This window comes from Falco peregrinus, chromosome 1 (assembly GCF_023634155.1).
Source record: "Falco peregrinus isolate bFalPer1 chromosome 1, bFalPer1.pri, whole genome shotgun sequence".
NCBI classification, from domain to species: Eukaryota; Metazoa; Chordata; class Aves; order Falconiformes; family Falconidae; genus Falco; species Falco peregrinus.
Window position 1 is genome coordinate 110,885,029 of NC_073721.1, and position 17,416 is coordinate 110,902,444.

A 17,416-nucleotide genomic window follows, 5' to 3' on the forward strand; every position below is an offset into this window, starting at 1 on the left:
GTGTGTGGGGGGCGTTGGTGCCCCCACAAGCGGCGTGGGGCTGTGCCAAGTGGAGAAATGCTATGGAGTGAAATACGGGGGGCTAAGGGGGGGACGGACCCTCAGCCCACCTGGGGGCGGTGGGGACGGACACGGGCGGGCGCACGGGGCGCAGGTGCCGCCGTGGCTGCGCTCCCCGAGGCGGGGGTGGCGGTGAGCGGGGGGCGCAGGCGCCGCCTTGCCCCCTGCACCCCCGCGGGAGGCTGCGCTGCGCCTGCCCCCGCACCCCCCTGGGCAGGCGGGGAGGCCGGGCCGGGCGGGCTCCGCCGCCAGGTGGCAGCAGTCGCGGGCCGCCGTGGCCGTTGCGCGGGCGGCAGGCGGGAGCGAGGGGAGAGGCTGTCCCTCAGCCCCGGAGCCGCCGGGAACCTGCCTCGGGTCCTGCGGCGGGGCGCCCTGCAGCCGCGCTCCGGCATTCCCGGCGGAGGGGCCGCCGCCTCCCATGCGCCGGAGGCCGTGCGGCTGCCAGCCCTCTCGCCCCCCGCCGCACGGAGACCGCCTCGTCGCGGGGCCACCGGACGGGACGTGCGGCGCGGAGCGGAGCGGTGAGGCGAGGCCAGGCCCGGCCGCCCCCGCGGCGGCGGCGCCCTGAGGAGGGACCCCCGCGCCAGGTGGGCGGCGGGCGGGCTGGGCGCCTGGCGGGGGGAGCGGGGAGAGGCCGGCCGGGCGGTGGCGGCGCGGTGTGCGGGCAGCGCCCGGGGCTCGGGGCCGCGGCGGGGGCGGCTCCGCGCTGGTTCGCGTTGGAAGCCGCGGCCCGCGGAGCTCTCGCTGCCTCCTGGCCCCAGAGCGCCTCCCGCGCTGCCCCGCGGGGCTCCTGCCGCGCCTCGCCTGGCGTTGGCTGCCGCAGTGGCCATTTCAGCGCCGCTTCCCTCGCACGCTGGCTGCCCCGGGGCTGCGCCCGGCGGGCTGCGCGGAGCTGTGTGCCTCGGCGTCCCACCAGCAGCGGCAACTGCACGTAGCTGAGCTGGATCCAGCGGTCTGCGTGAGAGGGAAGGAAAGGAGCGGCTTTCCCTCACGGAGGACCGTGCGGCAGCGGCCGGGCCGGGCCGGCTCCCCTCAGGCGCCTGGCGGCGCGGGAGCTGTTCAGGGCACCGCCGCAGCCCCGGCCCAGCTCGCTCGGGCTTTCCCCCTCCTGCTACAGGCTTCTCCTTTTTTTCTGCTGTCAGTGCGTCCACACTTGTGTGTTTGATAGTCCTTGACACATTCCCCGTTAGCTCGTCCAAACGTGGAGGTTTTTCTGTGCTAGGAGCACGAACGGTGTGGAAAAGCTGGCAGCGGTGAGTTCCGCAGGTCAGTGTGGTGTGTGGCAAAACTCATTCCTCCTGCTGCTGTTCGGTCTGATGCTCTTCAATCCTTCTAAAGGGAATTATGCTTGTTCTCTATCTCTGTGCTCTTTCAGGACTGTATCGTTTTGTTACTCTCTACCTCTGCTATCCCTTATTTCAAGGTAAAGAATTCTTAGCTTTTTAGTCGCTTCCCCTGTGGGAGTTCTTCTGTCTCTTTCTTGCCAGTGTTCATTCCCCTTTTCCTTTTTTTTTCATTCTTTCATACTTTTCTGATCAAAGGATCAGCAAAACTAAGAGTTACATTTGAGATTCCAGCGCAGCGTGGGCAGCGTAGCAGCACGGTGGTGTCTGCTGGCAGAGGCAACAGATGTAACTCAGTGCATCAGTGATGCAAATAGCCAACAAAAGTAGTACAAGGATTTGTAACTCACTGTGTGGTCATCTGTTGATGAATTGGTGTGGTTTATTTTTTTAATCAAAACTGACTAAGTAACTAGTTGTTACTAGCTCAATACAAGTGTGTAATGCCATGGACTAAATAGTTGCCTAATGGGCTCTGGATGTTCCGTCGGTGTCCTGTACGTGTTTCTCCTGTCTCCTGTGGCAAGAGCGGGAACTGGAACTAGCCCACGTTTGCCTGAGTTTAGGGCTGTTTGTGGAACTGCCAATGCACTCTCACCAACTTGATCTATCAAGCTGTAGCTTGCCAACTTGGACTTGCTCCTGGTATAAAATTAGTGGTGATCTACTGGTTGATGTGATTTCCACCCGTTCAGTATCATCAGAGGTTTAAAATGAAATTTGATACTTCTGAAATTCATTAGACAGCTGTAATTCTTGATGCTTTCTTTTCCATCACCTCTCTCCCGGAGAATCTGGTGGGACAATGGAGTTAAGTAGACTAGGAGGAAAGACTGTCTTTCAAGGAGAAAAGTGCTGTAGAATGAGAATTTTAGCAAAGTTAGAAATAAGGGGTCAGCTGGTTTGGGTTATCATAGAGAAGCCTTCAAAGTGAGCGTAGGTAGGAAACATGGATTATTTGTCATAACTGCGCCCTGAACATAGCTTGTAAAGTTTTATTTAGGAGCAGGGCCAATCCTAGGTCTTGCTGATGATGACACTAATCTGAAACGGCTCAGCTGGAATTGAAGGAGCAACTTCTGATTCCTAACTAACTCTCAGAAGCACTTGGGGTGTTGTATATCTTTTCAGGCTTCATACAACAGGTTTATGGCAGATAATTAGGCAGCTGATAGGCAGTGATGATGCATACGATCGCAGTATAAAAAACTTCGCTTTTGCTGTAGAACAAACTGGATGACTGTGCCAGGCAAACATGCATTAAACGGAGCCTGAAAGCAAAACAAAACTGAACAGAATCATCTTGGATGAACTGGATTGGCCCGAGTGGTTGATTCTGTGCAGACAATGGCAGCAGAAAAGCTGGTTTTGTACATTGTAGTCTCAGTTCTCTGTGATGTGACATCAGATGTGTGATATTCAGACCATTCACAGTGGCAGCTGTACTGAAAACGGAGGCGAAGAAGTGCTGGTCAGGCACTTTGTAACGACACTTTAGATTTTTATTTCTTTTTCTTTTTTTTTTTTTACTTTAAAACTCAGGTTTGTCATCTACAGTTAAGTGCAGTCAGTGTAAAGATTTCTATGGGCTTTGCATTGTTCTGTTAGAGAAAATTAAGATTTGATGGTTAAGCGCTTAAAAAACCAGGAAACTCCAAAGTCAGTCATGCATAAATAATTTGTACTGTGTCCCCTGTAGTGTTGTATGATCATAACAGGCTTCAGTTTTAGAAGGCTGTGGTTTTTTTGCAAGTAGGAGCGAAGTAAGAGAGGAATACTTACTGTATCGCACCAGCTTCTTAAATAGCTTGGACCTTGATAGTAGCACTTCTACCACTGTAGATAGCCAAAGCATTTTGTAGCTTTCAATCGTGAAATGCTTCCGATGGTCCGGGTGCTTCCTGGAGAGTGTTCCGTGAAAAGTCTTGTTCCCTTAAGTAGGTACATATACAGTTCAGTTGTTAGTTCTTTTGTTTTCAGAAAGCAGCTTAACCTGATATAAATGCAGCTTGGAGGATGAATCAGGTAATTGTAAAGCTAATTAATTCAGTTATGGATATGTGTGGCTTAAAGATGTGATCCATGGGCATGATTGCATTGTTAATCCGTAGTAGATTAAGTGGATTATTGTATGTTTTGCATTTAAGTAACTTCCCTTGCATTTGGGATACTATGTTACACTAGAAAATTCTATTTATGTATATTAGATTTTCAGGGAGAATGCATGGTCTAGTACTTCATATAGAAGATTAATTAGAAAGATGTTAAGGAGATAGAAATGAAGAAGGCAGATTAACAGAGTGATCTGATGGGCATTGAATTTGGCCACATATCTTAATCTGTATAAAGGGAGCATAGCTGGAACTGTGTGCTTCAGTGTTGCCTCGTACATTTTTTTAATTTTGCTTTGTTCTTTGTGTTAGTGACAATAACGTACAATTTCTGTAATTTAAAAGAACTTGGTTATCTCCTGGAATGTTCTGTACCACCCATTTTTCTTTTGGGGACTTGTGAGTGTCATGTCACACATCAAATTTGTGTAGCTTTTCCCTGCAGGGTTATGGCATTCCCAGGGATGGGTCAGTGTTCATAATTTTGGTTGCTGTTAAACAATCAGCACTTGCCAACGCCATCTGCAGACTTCCTTTACATATTTTTTAAATGGTAGTACCAAGTGTTAGACGTGGAGCTTCTTGGCAGGAACTGTTCTTGCACTAGAAATACTCTGATGTTGATATGATCTCAGCATGATCCTTGTGAGAGAAAGTGGTCTTATCTGTTTGTTAGGTGATACATGTGTGAGTTGCTGGAATGTGGGCTTCTGTTTTCAACGCTACCATTGACCTGCTGTGTGCTACTGATCAAGTCTTATTGGCATCTTCTCCATTTCCTTTATCTCTGAACAAGGTATGATAAATACAGGATATTGCCCAACTTAAATTTCCTGAAGACAATTCGCATGCAAACTGCTTTACACTCAAAAAAATTAAAAATGCACCCAAATACAAATACTTATTGTATATGAGCAAAACCAAATTATGTAGTATGTGCCTCATAGGTTTATTACTGTTTTTCTTCACATCAAAGCTTAAGATCTTGCTTGTTGGCTATTTCACATCAGATAGCTGCTGCTACCTGGCATGCCCCTTCAGTATTTATTTTGGTCCTGGTTTTGGAATTTCCCTTCACAGGAAGATTCCATACTCCTTATATGGAAAAAAATATTCTAAAAAATGACTTTTTTTTCCATTGGTTCTGTAGATTCTTTTCTCATTAAGTGCAAGAGCCACTATCTCTTTTCTTTAAAGCTCTGATCTAAGGGCCAATAAAGTCAAGGAAAAGGTTATCAGTAACTTCAGTGGCTTTCGGATCAAGGCATTCCCATGTGATGTGCTCTTGTCATTGGAAAGAATGACCACTGTTTCAGCCATGAAATCTCAGTGGCACTTTAAACCACCGTTTTAAAGCCTATCTGTTGATACGCCTGCATTCACTTGTAAGGAACTTGTGTGTCTCCTGGTTTTACAAGCAGGCAGTGCTTCTTATTTCTTTAGTGGGACTAGCGCTGAGTCTGAACTGTGGTAAAAGCTCGTTCTTTCTCGCAGGATGACAGAACACATGAATGCAACTGTTTGCAGGCGTTGGGTCATATTTTTCATTTGCATTAATTGGTTGGTGTTAAACATGAAAATTTTCAAGTGTTGATGTGAGCGATCTTGGAGTTTAGCCCTGCCTAAAGTGTGGAGCCCTCCTTTTCTCAAACATTTTTCCATTTCATCACTTCAGCACAACTGACTATGAAACAGAAATCAAAATGAAACTCTCTTGCACCACAAATGGGGAATACCCTACAACGTAAGGATTATGAGTTTTGATGAACACAGAATCAAATAAAAAAGTTATAAGAATGTATTTATAAAAGGACCAGGGAAGGGAGTCTTTATCAGCACAGATATATTTAGCAGCTTCATCTGATTTGTGGAAAAGAATAGCTAAGCTTCAGAGATCTGGAAATAAATTTTACTGATCAGGTGGTGACCTTTAGCAGAGTCACAGAAGCTATATTTGTTGTCCAATGGTAGTTTGTTAGTGTGCAGTACTGCCTCATGGAGTGTTTGGGAATCAGGAGCTAGGACTGCCCTAGAATCATCAGATTGGCTTACAAATCCTGAAATGCTAAAATGAATATATCTGAATTTATGTTTTTGGATCCTTTAGAGTTCGCAGTCTTTTCTTTGACAGTATGAGAGCTTGTTCTTTTAGCGGGAGTTCCTGGAACTGGGGCCTTTGGGGGACTCTTTGGGTACCAAAAAATGGTGTTTAAATTACAGGACTTGGTAGGTAAAATTGAACCCTTTGCAGATGACCCTCTTGTTCATAACTGTGATCCTGTATTCCTCTTTTTAAAACTGCTATAAACTCACAAGTTATACAAAGCTATATGTGATTTAATGTAGAGAGAAATACAGTTCTTCAGAAAACTACCTTTTTTCCCTCCATTTTTGTTGATTTCACTTTGCTTACTCTAATTGTGTTTTTTTTTTTCTGTAACCTCAAACTTCTTAAAATATTACAATAAATAAGAGAAGGATACTCCCTTTTTGTTAAATTCAAGGGCTAACTGTTGTAACAGCAGAAGTTTCAACTTCTGAACTTTCTTTATCTGTGTGTGCCTGTGGGTTGTATTGACCTCTTCTTGTACAGGAATGAAGTTTAGCAAAGAAACCTGGTAGCAAGCAGAACCTGTCCAAATTTGTTTCTGTCAATGCAGAAGCAGGGCTGATGGGACATCTTGGACCCTGCTTGCCCACAAGGTGGGGCAAGCTCTGTCCTTGGTGACTGCATGGCCTAGTGAGAGAAAAGAACAGCAACGCTACCCAAAGTTAAATGTTTGTTGGGAGCCTGAGGATACTGTTTTTTGCATTAGATTGCATAGATGTAGTGTGGTTTCCTGCACCTTGTCTTCAATGTGAGTCACGATACCCAAGTTGAAATGTGTTTTCTCTGCTTTTGTTTTGGGAGAGGAAGGATAAAGAAGCCCTTTTAAAAAGCCCGTTTTCATGAAAGCTGCTGCTTGGTGAAGAACATGTGCTGAGCCTGGCCTTGCTGGATCAGCACTTGTGTTCCATGCTCACATATATCCATCCTACTCCTCCAGGAGAAAAACGTCACTTAGATACTTGAATAACCTATGACTAACATCTGTAATCCTGAATCTAGCAGATTCTCCTGATACTCTATTTGGATTAGTTAGAGAGAAGTGCATGGAAGGACAAACCTATCTCTAAATGGCAAATTCAGCGAAACTGTTGACAGTAATCTTGACAGTAAATGTTGACTTGGAAAGTTTTCAGATGTCCTGGATTTTTTTCCATGGCAAAGGTGATTGCTGTAGTCCTGGCTTGGTAACATCAGGCTGCTGTTAGTTGGTTGTATATTATACTTGTATTTTTGTTTGGTTTTTTTTATCTAAAACATGCAGTTTCTACGAAAGTAAAAAGAAGAAATGATTTTGCTTATCAGATTGGCAAAGACAAGCAAGAGCCTGTCCAATCCCACCCTGCGTAATTACAATAAAATGACATCCCATGACACAAGCTACCCAAAAGGGTGATAAATTAAATGGGATGGATGCAATTACTTGAATCTGGCAGCAATGAAAGCTCTATCTCATTTGCTTGTAGTTCCATGGAGCTACATTCACTGGGGAAGTGCGGGTGGAACAGCGGGCAAACCTTGCACATCTTCAGGGTCTGTACGTGGAATTTAAGCACTTAACTAGAACAGCATAGGAATAAGGATTTAAAAGAATGGAGTGTGTTAACCATTAACTGTTGGCATTGTTCAGCTTTGATGGCCCAGGAAATACTGTTCATGTGTTGAAACATGGGGGTTAAGGCAGGATGACTGTTTGGATTATTTAATTATTATTTTTTTTTTGCTAGTGATAAGCATCCATTAGAAACGCAATTTCCAAAATTTCTTTACTACTTCAGACAGATTGTACTTGTTAATACATATTGCACATCAAAAAGACCCTTTCCTTTCTTACACCCCCCCCCCCCCCCCCCCCCCCCACCCTCCCCCAGTTCAGGGGTTTGCTGACATTGGTGTTACGGAGTTTGGAGTACTTTTGTTGCTTCTCATAGGAATGTTTATAATTTTGCAGGATCAGATTCAGAGTTATTTCTTAGGCACTGACAGTGCTGCTGTAATTAGTTGTCGTAAAGCTGTCCCTTCTGCCTGTATCTGTTGCTGGCCAAACTCATCACACCAGGGCTGAATGCAGAGTGTTAGTTTGTGAGCATGTCTAAAATTTAAATAATGATAATTAACGATATTTTAAACAAGAAAAAAAAATCTCTCTGTGGTTTTGAATTATGAGGGCATGAAAGGACTAAAATGTCTTTGCTGCTTTCATACTGTTAGAATTGGACAGAAACTGATCTGACTTCTTTTGAACCATGCTGCTTGTGATTAAATTGTGATTGTTTCTACTGCTTTGAAATGGAAGAGGGGGAAAAAGTGTTTCCAAATGTATCTTGCTGGCAACTGAGGGTTCAGAAAGGTAGGGTTTGTTTGTTTCTGCTTCTTGCTTTACTGTTTTCCTAAAGTTAATGTTAGAAGGGCTTTTGAAAACTGGGATTTTCAAAATTCCTGTTTACTCAGACTGTACAGATTTTATGCGTAAAGGAGGAAACAGTGTCAAGCAGTGCCCAAAGAGTAATTACATTAAAGTTGCATTCCTTTCGGCAAGTCTTCACCTACCTCCAACAGTGAGTACTCACGTAGAAGATTGTGAGTCACCGTGTAACACCCTGCTTTTCTGACTTTAAGCAGCATGCACAACAGCGGTAGGCTCCGGTTTAAAATACCTCCAAACCTACAAAACCTGGTCACATTTCTTTAAAGATCACTGCTGATATCGCATGCTGTGCCTGTGGCATAGGGACTATTTAAAGCAGCAATTGAAGTCCACAGTGCTGGAGGAGCTGCTCAGTTTTCTTTGCCAGCCCTTTGTAATTGGCTGTTCTTGTTGTCTTGCAAATTCAGGAGGTCTCTCATTCACATGTTAAGTCCCCATTTTTCAGTTTGTAGGCACATGGCTATTTTGCCTGCAGCATTAAGTGATGTCAGGTGAAGCTCGGTGCACCGTAACAACCTGCCCTCAAGCACATACAAGTTTAGGTTCTACTGCCAAGAGGTGACCTTTGATTTCTTTTTACCTGATGCAGTAAGGGCCCTATTCAGAATTCCTCACTGTCACTTAGGCAAAGTCCCAGCCACTTGAATAGGTTTGCTTGAGCAAGAACGATTACAAAAGTTCCCTAACATGGTGTGATGATGGCAGAGGTTTCTGCATTGTAGATGAGTTTGGCATTTATTGTGGTCAGAAAAGAGAAGTGAAAGGTGAGGTGGATTTTATTGTGACTTGCAAGGCTGCCAACTCTGAAACTACTGCTGCTGCTAAATACTGTTTCTAAGCTACATCTGATCAACAGAGGTAGTGAGCAAAGATGTTTATGTGTTAAAATGTTTGTTATATATAGGCAGAAAATAATACTTAATCTGAAGTCATCACTGATTTTAGATACAGCCAGAAGGCTGTGTATGTTGTCAGTGGGTAGACCTGAACCGTGGTAGTTGTGCTTTCCTGCTCTTGGTATCCTCCTAATCCAGCTGCGCCGTTGAGTTGTGAGGTGCAGGGTCCCTCAAAACCAGGTGTGATAATTTTGCCCAACCTGCTGTGTTGCAAGATGGGGTTGCAAATAGGCTGGCTTGTCCTGAGTAGTGTATGGCTAGATGGGGAGGCAGGATACTGTCACCTTATTACTATGCTGTGACTAACCGTATTGCTGGTTTCTGCTGTTTTGCTAAAAAGGGGATTTCCATTAACTTGCCTTTCTTTGCAAGCCCATGCAGGAGTTGTAGACTCCTGTAGTATTCTGTAGTAAAAGTATAGTATTTCTTACGGGGCTTTCTCTTCAACCTTTCTGGCTTTTGCAAATATGAGGGTGGGTACTCATACATGTCAGCTCCAGTGAATGACTTTGCAAGTCAATTCATTTTTTTCAAAGTCAGATTATACAGTAACATCTTAAACCTACTGTCAGGCAAACTTCTCTTGAAAGCAGTGGCAGATTTACTTAGAGGCTGAGAAAAACTCAGGGCTAGAACCTGACCTGGAAAGGGTGACTGGAAGTCAAAAAGGAATACAGTCTTCCTGACTTATGAGTTTAGATTTCTGCATAATGCAATTAACAAGGGTGACAAGGATTTTTGGGGATTCTTTGGGGTTAGTATCTTTTATCTGTCAACCATAAACTCGTACTTCACAGGCCACTGGACAGCATCTGCCAAACTATGTATTTCCTAATAGGGAGATTTTATTCTGTAGCAAGTGGAATGTTTCAACTTTGCTGCTCAGTGATTGATAGCCTGAGATTCCTTGAATGTATGATTATCTTCATGCTTTTGTGTCAAGGACTGGCATCTCCTGTAGGAGTGTAACAGTTTATGCAGTTTACATTAAATGGACTGAAATACTAACTGTCATCTAGACCACCAGAGCACGAGGCATAGCAGCAAGACAAGATTTGTAGCATGTCTAAAATCCCTTTCAAACCGACAGGATAAGAATAAACTGCTCCCAATCCCCACCCTTAAAGCATCTTGCGGTTCAGTTTTAACATGCAGGAGGCTGAAGGGTTCACCACATGGAGGTATGATTGATACAAGCGTTAGGATATTTCTAGAAGTCTGAACCAAGCCTGAGCTGAATAAGGACTTCAGGAAAATTATATTCAGTAGCTTCAGTCTCAAGGGGTAGAACTGAGACCATAAATTGTTTCTGGGTTTCTGAACATATGAATTTTACATTTGTTCTGCTGTCACTAATCATACTGAATCTTCATTTCTCTTTCTTAAAAAGACACAAAGATACTGTTGTTTGTCATCCTTACCAATTAAAACTGGGTAATTTAGCATTTTCCTTTTTATCCCCATAAAGAAGCGATGCATCTCTGCAAATGTAGCCCTTTAAATGGTAAAGCCTTAACAGCACAGTTGGCATCTGATGCTACTATCTTGGTTGCCTGTCCAGTTCTGTGACTGAACTTTTTGTTAGATTCTGTGTAGATCAAGCCCAGAGGATAAGGATATTCAGTGTCTATGCTGTTGTGCTGGAACCCTCATCTAAATATTATTGTGGATGAAAGCTAAATAGAACTCTGTGAAACAGTGTGTTCTCTGAGTTACACCTGTATTTATTTGCATGCAGAATTTAATATTTGAAAAGTTTTACAAGACCAGTTATTGTCATTCTTCCAGTTGGCTGTTGGAGATCCATTGATAATTTTTTGTTTCATGTTAAGTGTACATTCCTGGTATTCCTTTTCAAAATTATGAAAGAAATATTAATTTCACAGTGCTCTTGTAAGACCTCTTATCATCATTATGTAGGAACATAAAAGAAAACCATAAATCTTCAAATTCCTTTGTTGTGTTTCTGTACCAGTATGTGGGGAGCCTCACATCAGAGAGGATGTTAATGAGGAATAAGTTAAAATTTCATCATTCTTATAGTATTATTTAATAAAGTAATTTAAACAAGCTTTTATAACTAGTTCATCTCAAGATGTTTCAGGAGCCTAGACTCTGAAATTCACAATGCAAGACACATAAGCTACGTAGTGAGCTGTGTTTCTGTCCATGATCTAGCAGTTGTTACCTGTACTTGTACTGCCTCTTAAAAATGAAGTGCCCAAGTCTTGCTAATAGGTATATGACATTTCCTTCAGAACAGACCCAAGCAGTTGATTTGATATGTTTTATTCAACAAAGGCATGTTCAGGATTTATCTGAATGCCACAGAATCACAGCAGTATTTGTTTTGGACATCACTTATTTTTCAGCGGTCCCTAAAGCATATCTCCATGTGGGTTCCTGAGAAGCTTCTGCATCCTTACATCTGGCCACTAGCCAGCTGAAACCCTGTGTGGCTTTCATATAGTGCACCTATTTAGAAGGTGTTTAGTGCCAGAATTCTCCCAGATAATAGAGGAAATTGAATCTTTGAGCTTTTAAGAAGATGGTACACCCCCGCCTCCTCCCCACCCCCCATGCCCACTACAGTACAGTGGCTTAAAGTCATTGCCCAGTTCTTTCATGCCAGCTTGGCTGCAGCAGTGCTGTTACCTGGGCAGCGCTAGTCACTAGTGGAGCTCAGTTCAGGTGGGAATTGCATGATGGAAAAAAGAAATCTTTTTTTTTTTTTTTTCTTTTTTTTTTGGCCAAAATAAACTGCAGGAGAGGACCAAAGGGAAGAGGATCTTCATCAGGTTTAATGTTTATTATGAAAGCCCTGGTCACTTTTTTTGGACACTGGTTAGTACAAAATGTACATCAGTAGATAGTTGCTGTTGTTTTTCCCTCCAGTTATGGCAGTATTGAAATGTATGTTAAAACACTTGTCCTTGAAAACTTGTGTAGAAAAGGATTTGATGAGTTAATTTGGGATTTGTGCCCACATTAATCTCCATTAGAGAGAGCAGAGGAAGCCAGTGGTCTGCAGTGCAGCACTGTGTTGAATCACAGTAGTCGAGTTGTTGGGCCACCAGACCTCCTTCCTTTGCTGCCAGAGTGCACGCGAGAGAGAGACTTGTTTGGCTTTGGCCTGACATACCCATTTATAAATATATTTTCTGTGTAAGTAGATGAGTTAATAAACTGACACTGAATTGCCTTGCTTTTACCTGTAGTAACAAACAGGTTTGGTTGCTGGTTCTTGTTTAATTTTTATTTTTTGTTTTATTTTTATGCTTCTTCTGTATCAAAGTCCCATTCAAGGCTTGAGGGAATGCCAGCCTTTCTTTAGAATGCTTAACCCAAACCAGAGAACTATGTAACAGGCAGAGAAATCTCCGAAGTTCCCTGGGAATGATTTTTATCCCATTTATAGTTCTGTACACATACAGTAATGCTAAAGAAGCCCTTGGAGTCACTGTAGCCAAAGCTTGGAATTGAGCCCCAAAGATCTTCAATGGATGCCTGTGTTATATTTATAGACACATGTTCCAGTTGGTATCTGTTGTGCTGCATAGGGTTTTACTTCAGAAAAGTAAGCATCTCCGACAATAGTGGCTACGAGTGGCTACCCAGAAGAGAAATATTCAGTCAATCTTGACAAGACTGTGTTCCCTCTGGTAACTTGGATGATCTAAGGACTAAGGCGGCTGCCATTAGAGGTTGCCTAACAAGTTTGAAAAGTAGTTTGGTTTTGACGTTTGGAGTGTACCTGTACAGATACAGCTTTACCACTTGTCTGCTCTGGAAAAAAAATATGAGGATTCTCAGAAAGCATTGTTACTTGGAGATACTACTTATGCAGGGAGGTATTTCCTCCACTGACACTCCAAAGAAAATATTTTGTTTCTGAATAACCAAGCAAAGATTTCAAGTCCCCATTGCACGCTCTCCTCCCTGTTGTGTTTTAACACTGGTTCCCCAAGCACCTCAGAAATCTTGCAAGCAAGAATATTTTTTTTTCTTCCTTAGAAAATCACAGCCATGAAGTATAGGATTTTTGTGTTGTTAGGAATGCTTCTGTGTGTTCACAGAGCACTGCTGGCTCTTTATGCTATCCTGTTAGTGTGACTCAGCACTAATTTAGAGAACGGGCAGCTTCCCATCAGGTCTATTTGTGTTGGAGCTATGCAGGGAGTTAGTTGTGCCAGGCTAATAATACATACCTCTATTTGCCAGTAAATGAAATGTTTATTTCAAAGGTTACCTTGTCACCAGGAGCACTGGATCTTCACCTATGTATGCTGTTGAATGTTGTTTATTACTCAGGGCAAAAAATTTATTCTCTGAAGCACAGCCTACTATATTTTGTTCCATTTTTTACGTGGAGGTTATTGATGCTTGGGCATGTATTTTCAATGTTTATTGAACAGTGTGAAAGTTAATTCTTACAGTAAGCGGTTTAAAAAATGATAAAAAGACTTATGTTCTGGCAGACAGAGGTTCTCATTAAACAGACAACTGAAAACCAATGTTTCCTCTTTGCAAAAGGAAGCTATCTTCTAACTGCACAGTAATAATGTAATATACATGATTTTTCACTTGATGAGGGGTGTCTCCCAGCTGTGTTACCAAGAAATAGCTGATTATACTGCTGAAATATGTTGTGTGTTACTTTCCTTGTACATGTGCCTTCAATTAGCTTTGCTGAAATATTTGTTTTCTATGACCTTTTTGAATAGGATGTCTTACAGTTCTCTGACTGAGGCTGGTGGGACCTTAGGTTTTGTGCAGAAGGTGGGGTAGGTCCTCAGATGTAAACTCCAGTTAAACACTGTTGCAAGCCTGTGTTTTGGAGAAACTCAGACTATGGTTGAAAGTTAGAAGCTTTTCCTTGATTTCAGAGACACACCTTGTGTTCTGAGAACAGCTTTTATTAAGCTTAAGTCGTGAAAGGAGTGTGAGAAAAGTTCTTTTTCTTTGACGTATTTAAAGGTGAGGAAATTAGTATGGCTAAAAGAGGCTCTAAGAAATTTCTATTCCTAGTTGCTCTGAAATGCAGTCATACGCTTTGCAATATTAACATTGTTAAGACTTTTACTAAACAAATGTACTTGGAGACTAATATTTTGTAAATATTACTTCTTTCAATTAAATATTTCTAGCATTTTAACTACTGGTCACAGCAGACAGTTTGACCTGAGCCTCCATAACATGGAGGGTGCCTCAAATCTGAATCTAACCCACCACTCTTGCTACTTACCCTTGGTAGAGAAGTATCTAGAACAGTAACTGGTTGAAGATACATTTATGCTCTTATTGCTCCTTTTGTAGGCCAGACTGTAGCTATTTAATCATAGCAGAGGTCACACGAGTCTGTTTCTCTTGCTTGTCATAGCAATGAAGGATTCACCTATATTTTGCATTGGTGCTTATAGGGATGTCGGGTGTTTCTACCTGACTTTTTAGACTGTTAATCATTCTTTTTTCCCTTATCTTTCAATATCAATAATCAGATTAATGTTGATCAGTATTATGGAAGGTTAAGAAGGATTGTTTTATGAAAAGGGTCTTTAACATGTAATCTCCCCCTCCCTCTTCTATGTGCAGTCCCTTCTACATCCTTGGTTTGGAGTACTCAGATTATAGCAAAAATGTTCTTTAAAAGGAGAGCAAAATTTATTTAAATATATGGAACATGTCTTATCAGAATAGGTGATGGTTTCTAACATGTAGAGCTGTGATGAGTAGCACCTTTCATGGTTTTCAAATGCTGAAACTGCCAGAACTTTTTTCAGTTCTCTGAGCTGGTTAAGTGTGGAACAGGCTGCTCTTAATGGTTGTGTGTGCAATGAGTATTAGTGGATCTGTGAGCAAAGGAAATTTGCAGCCACATTTACAGGACACAAGTAGAATATACTCCTAGTTGAACGTTGAGTCAATAGTTTCAGATGAGAGCAGAATTGCTTGAGTCCTTGTACACTTGTCTTACATAAGGTCTATGCAGTTTGTTCTGCGCTAGTGGTACAGAACAGCTATGGCAAGAGTTGGAATTCCTTAAATCGGTGAATGATGACAGACTGGTATCAAGATTCCTATAGCAGCCTCTTTAGGGAGAGAACAGAAGGTAAAAAAAATCAACCATCATGTGGCTTGGCTACCTTAGCTTTGTAATTGTGTGCTGGGTTTGTTTTTATATACCTGCAGATACACGACTGTAGATTTTGTATCTATCCCCTAAGCAGTAATACCAGTTCACCTGTATAAAATTGAATACTGAATACATGCTGCAACCAGTTGGCCTGTTCCATGTTTATTGGTGGTGTTTTCTAGTTTCCTTTTATTCTGCTACAAAGGCTTTTGAAGAGTTGAGGGATTTTTTCAGTAAAATACAGCATCTGGCTTTACTACTTAGTAGAAGATTGCGGAAAACATTACCCTGACTTTAGACTGTCCTTAGAAAATAACACGGTAAGGTCAGGGAAAGGTCAGTGACCTGACGAAGCTCTATATGTCCCTGATTTGGAGCTTAATAATGTTTTCTAAATTGGTTGCTATAGAAGACAACATATATTTAAGTTGTGATGTACTGAATTGTGATTTCTTGACAAAAAATTGTTCAGTTAGAAACGAGGTTGTCCATCTACAGTGTCATTGTAAGAAATGATTCTTCTAAAAATTGTACTTACTATGCACAGTTTTAAAAAGAATGGCAGCGTTTTGGCCAAAATTGCACAGCCTGTCAATTTGAAATCTTGAAATGAACTTAAGACAGGGTTGCAATGGTTTCCGCACAGTTATATCCCAAGAAGTCAATTTGGAGAGAGATATGATCTCATTTTTGTGATTCATTTTACCTTTTACATAATTGTCCTCTGCCTGGAAACCACACATGAGAACTTTAAATGCAGTAAATGTTTGTGAGAATTAGCTAATACTTTCAAAAGGTGAAAGAGGGGGCAAAATCAGACTAAAAATGGCAATTTTGGTGCAGCCTGAATCTTGAGAAAGTCATCTTTCTGTTGTATTATTTCAAAGAAGTAAAAAAGAACAATTAATTCTATTCTTCTAACACTCAATTTGCATTTGTGTTTTCTGTTGGTTTTTTTTTGTTTTTTTTTTAAGTTGAATAAATCTCCACATAAACTGTCTTTTCAGGATTTGAGAGTTATATCAAAATCTCTAATCAATTTGGCACTGCTACTCCAGCACACTTCCTTTGCAATCGATCTCAATTAGATAGCTGTCATAATTCATGCCACCACAAGATACGTTGATTCTCAAACCTATTACTATGGTATTAAATGCATATTTAAGCTTATTGTTGAGTTTAAGAGGGCTTTAGTGAATTCTAGATCAGGTTCATTATTAATGTATTTTTACTTTTATGGTATTTTTATTACTTGTGCGTGTTCAGCAAATACATAACCAGTCTTGTGGACAAAGATTAAGAAAAATTAAATCTAGAGGAGAAATTAAAGAAACAAATTCTACTAGTCATGCATAACATGACTGCAGCTCACAACTTATAAACAAGCACTTGCTTCTCCCCTTTACTTACATGATTAATGTCGCAACCCTTGTTCGATGTTTAATTAAATTATATGTACTTCAACAAAGACTGAAGCAAAATTGCTTGAATGGTGGCACCCTCCAGCATAACAGTATTTTTAAAAGGCAAAATTTGCATCTTGTGAATGGATGGATTTGGGGAAATCATGTGTGTGGTCACTGTTGGGCGTCACCAACTTTTGAGTTTGCCTTCTCGATTTTCAGAGGATGATTCAATGTTATAGAATTGGATGCCAAATAATCAGGTTACACTTTTTTTTTCCCTTTGAATTCCAAAGAAATGAGCCGGAACTGTTTTTTGAGTACAGCTCTAGTAACAGGACCGACATTTCAGACGGATCCAGGATGGCCCTTGGTCTCACCGTTACCCTTTTATTTGGGGTCTGTGGTGCTTCTGGGTGGAAGTACAGCTTTAGGGAAAGGTAGGCACCTTCACCCAGATGAATCGGCGAGGCGGGGGAGAAGGTGCAGCCCGAGGGTGCCGCTCCCCATCCTGCAGAGACTGTTGAGTCACGGCAGCTATCACAGGGGCATGAGTCACCAGGCTGTTATGCAGAAGTAAATGTTTCCAGAGGCTGTGTTTAACAGACAATTAGTAGTTACACCTGTGGATGGAAGAGGCTTTGTCTCTGTGTGGTGGTGGCATTTGTGGACTGTACTTACTGGAGTGGGGGTGTGGTTTGTGAGATTTTAGGCAAAGAAATGAAAACTTCTGGATCTTGATCAAGCTTAGATTGGAGACAGGCACTGAGCTTTCTTGGACTGCAGTAGTTCTGGACACACCCAGAAGGAGAACTTGAAAGTTTTCAAAGCATTTATAGTAAACCAGAGAGGCACCTTCAGGGTTAGGTGGAGTAACTTGTAATTTTTGTTTTAATGAAAGTGTTTGCTCCGTGTAAGCATCTGAACTTTTCATC

The 17,416-nt window shown here is 42.1% G+C and overlaps 1 protein-coding gene across 1 annotated transcript in view; it reads left to right on the top strand.

Moving 5' to 3' along the window:
- Positions 1-387: 387 nt before the first annotated feature.
- Positions 388-17,416, top strand: part of THSD4 (thrombospondin type 1 domain containing 4) — a 319,742-nt gene continuing 302,713 nt past the window's right edge. The window contains exon 1 of the mRNA XM_055790923.1: positions 388-647. The gene's annotated coding sequence lies outside the window, so the exon portion shown is untranslated. The remainder of the gene's footprint in view (positions 648-17,416) is intronic.